General features: G+C 47.4%; 1 pseudogene; it reads left to right on the top strand.

The window, feature by feature from the left end:
* Positions 1–312: 312 nt before the first annotated feature.
* LOC100988516 (large ribosomal subunit protein uL22-like) lies at positions 313–1,566 on the top strand (annotated as a pseudogene).
* The last annotated feature ends 2,427 nt before the right edge of the window (positions 1,567–3,993 follow it).

Here is a 3,993-nt window from a genome sequence, read left to right as displayed (position 1 = left end):
ACCTTGCCTTCAAGGTATGGGCTCCAAGTTCCTGACTCCCCCACAACCTTCAGGCCCTACAGAGACAGCATCAAGACCTGAAGTCCCCAATCCATCACCCCCTTACCCAACCCCACTGGTTCTTAGCCCACTTAACTTCCCCCATAGACAGAGCTAAGTCAGCCATTTCCCCTCCACCTGAGTTCTCTCAGCTCTCCTCCCCTACCCCTCTAAGTGCCTGTGAATTGACTCCTTCGTTTTTTAACTTCAAATGCCACAATAACTTTACACAACTTCGCTCTTTCCCTAAGCAGCCTGAGGTAATCTGTGAAAATGGTTCGCTATTCACTTGACCTGGAGAACCCCATGAAATCATGCAAATCAAGAGTTCCAATCTTCGTGTTCACTTTAAGAACACTTGTGAAACTGCTCAGGCCATCAAGGGTACGCATATACGAAAAGCCACGAAGTATCTTAAAGATGTCACTTTACAGAAACAGTGCGTACCATTCCGACGTTACAATGCTGGAGTTGGCAGGTGTGCGCAGGCCAAGCAGTGGGGCTGGACACAAGGTCGGTGTCCCAGAAAGAGTGCTGAATTTTTGCTGCATATGCTTAAAAACGCAGAGAGTAATGCTGAACTTAAGGGTTTAGATGTAGATTCTCTGGTCATTGAGCATATCCAAGTGAACAAGGCACCTAAGATGCGCCGCCGGACCTACAGAGCTCATGGTCGGATTAACCCATACATGAGCTCTCCCAGCCGCATTGAGATGATTCTTACTGAAAAGGAACAGATTGTTCCCAAACCAGAAGAGGAGGTTGCCCAGAAGAAAAAGATATCCCAGAAGAAACTGCAGAAGCAAAAACTTATGGCACGGGAGTAAATTCAGCATTAAAATAAATGTAATTAAAAGGAAAAAAAAAAAAACTTTACACAACTTCTCCATCTTCTTTTCCTTCCTCTTTCTCAGAAACAGTTGCCGCTCCCTGCCCCCTAAACCTACTCCCCTCTAAGCTTTGAGTTAGGGACACCTCCTCCAGGAAGGACCTGTCTTACTCAAATATTTCCTCTGTTTCTGGCACCCTCAAACTCGCTCTCTCTTCAGGCCACTGCCCTCAAACTACAAACGTGCTCGGGTCTTCCCACCAGCTTGGGAGGAGTCCCCAGCTGGACGGAAGATATGTTTCCTGCCTTCCTTCTCCCGCCATGCCTGCTTTTGAAGACTCACTCTTCACGCCCGATTCTCACAATGGCTCAGCTGCCATGTTGTCAGAGGCGTGTGAACCAGAGCAACTCCATCTTGAATAGGGGCCGGGTAAAATGAAGCTGAGAACTACTGGGCTGCATTTCCAGATGGTTGAGGCATTCTAAGTCCCAGGATGAGCCAGGAGGTCAGCACAAAATACAGATCATGATGACTTTGCTGATAAAACATGTTTGCAGTAAAAAAGCTGGCTAAAACCCACCAAAACCAAGATGGTGATGAGAGTGACCTCAGTCACTGCTACACTCCCACCAGCACCACGACAGTTTACAAATGCCTTGGCAATGTCAGAAAGTTACCCTATATGGTCTAAAAAGGGGAGGATGAATAATCCACCTCGTTTAATATGTCATCAAGAAATAACCATAAAAATAGGCAACCGGCTGGGCGCTGTGACTCACACCTGTAATCCCAGCACTTTGGGAGGCCGAGGCAGGCGGTTCACCAGGTCAGGAGTTCAAGACCAGCCCGACAAACATAGTGAAACCCTGTCTCTACTAAAAATACAAAAAATTAGCTGCCCATGGTGGCAGGTGCCTGTGATCCCAGCTACTTGAGAGGCTGAGGCAGGAGAATCGCTTGAACCTGGAAGGCGGAGGTTGCAGTGAGCTGAGATTGCGCCATTTGCACACCAGCCTGGGCAACAGCACGAGACTCCTTCTCACAAATAAATAAATAAATGGGCAACCAGCAGCCCTCAGTGAAGTAGTCCTTCTTTTATTCCTTTGCTTTCTTGATAAAGTTGCCTTCACTTACTCTATGGACTCGCCCTGAATTCTTTCTTTTTTTATTTTTGAAGACAGAGTCTCACTCTATCACCCAAGCCGGAGTGCAGCGGCACAATCTCAGCTCACCGCAACTGCCCACTCCCAGGTTCAGGTGATTCTTGTGACTCAGCCTCCTGAGTAGCTGGGATTACAGGCGCCCACCACCAGGCCCGGCTAATTTTTGTAATTTTAGTAGATCCAAGGTTTCACCATGTTGTCCAGACTGTTCTCAAACTCCTGACCTCAAGTGATGCATCTGCCTCGGCCTCCCAAAGTGCTGGGACTACAGGCGCGAGCCACCACGCCCAGCCCTTGAATTGTTTCTTGCACGAGATCAAAGAACCCTCTCTTGGGGTCTGGATCGGGACCCCTTTCCTGTAACAATGTCATTCCTCTGAAACACCACTCTCCAGTCACCAACAACTCCTACTTTCTAAATCTAATGATCTTTCCCTACTTCTTATTCCTTGTGACCAACACAAGTAGAATCTGCTGTCAAACCCAGGTCCTTTGTACTCCAGAGGTCTTAACGTCTCCTTGACATTGACTCTCAGCTCTAAATTTCCTGACTTTGTTGGGCCTCAGTTTCCCTATCCATTAAAGGAGGAAAACAAATGCCAACATCATAGGGTTGTTGTGGGCACTGAATGAGATCCCACATGCCTGGCATATTGAAGGGGCCCCTAAGTGGTTATTATTAGTGTCGCCTTCTCTCTTGTGCTGAGAGAATATCTCGGTTGTTGCCGGGCGCGGTGGCTCACGCCTGTAATCCCAGGACTTTGGGAGGCCGAGGCGGGCAGATCACGAGGTCAGGAGTTTGAGACCAGCCTGGCCAGCATGGTGAAACCCCGTCTCTACTAAAAATACAAAAATTAGCCAGGCATGGTGGTGGGCGCCTGTAGTCCCAGCTACTCAGGAGGCTGAAGCAGGAGAATTGCTTGAACCCCAGAGGCGGAGGTTGCAGTGAGCCAAGATGGCGCCACTGCACTCCAGCCTGGGTGACAGAGCGAGCCTCTGTCTCAAAAAAAAAAAAAAAAAAAAAAAAAAGAATATCTCAGTTAACCTGTAATCCACCAACAACAGCAATCACTGTGTAGGCCTCGTAAGGGCAGGCTCTTATGGCTCTAAGAAAATCCAGGTATTTGCCTTGCACACAGTAGGTACAGAATAAGCTCACTGTTGAGGGTAATGACTGCCTTGTAACCTCTAGCTGTTTCCTCAGTCTTTTTAATTTCCACAAACCACAAATGCTTTTTCTGCCATGGACTTGGCTGCTTAACGGTTTCAATCCTTTGAAAAGGAAAATGACTCCTTTATTTTTTACTTACTGTGTTTGGGGAGTCCTTTGATGTTCCATAGGCCTTTCAAGACTGCCTCCTTAGAAATAGGAGCTTGGCTTTTGCCACAGGGAAGTGAACTTGAACCCCAAAGGTTGAGCTGGGACCCCGGAGTCCCAGGCAGGCGTGTTCCTCACAGGCCCCAGGCCTGACCCCAACCTGGAGCTGGGAGAAAATGCTATTTGCAAACTCTTCATCCTTCTCAAAGCTGTCATTTTCGTCAGCCCCACTGGGCATTTTGACAAATGCCTTTGCTAATTACTTAATTATTTTGGCCTGCACAAGTGTGGGAGCTGTTTTCTTAAAGAAAAGAGGGCTTAGCCAGTCCATTCTTATCCATGCAAGGCCTGAAAGTAGCCCATTTCAATCCTATTAAAGTGTTTGGGTAACTAAGAACCCCCACCCGTCAAATTAACTCGAATACATTATGATGCAAGAACCCAGAGGCACAAAGCCCCCCTTCCCCAAAGCCAGGCTAAAACTAGCACTTGTTTTCTTACACCACCGGCTTGTTTCTTCTAGCTCAAGCCTCTTTTGCATAGGAAAGAAACCTGTGCTTATCTGCAGACTTTCAATTAAAGAAACAATTAGGCTAAATGGTAAATGCTTAAATGAGTTTCTCCTGGAATTAGCCAGGAGTGT

This window comes from Pan paniscus, chromosome 8 (genome assembly GCF_029289425.2).
Source record: "Pan paniscus chromosome 8, NHGRI_mPanPan1-v2.0_pri, whole genome shotgun sequence".
Taxonomy (NCBI): Eukaryota; Metazoa; Chordata; class Mammalia; order Primates; family Hominidae; genus Pan; species Pan paniscus.
The sequence above is the reverse complement of the archived record's forward strand: the minus strand, read 5'-3'. Positions and strand labels throughout refer to the sequence as shown.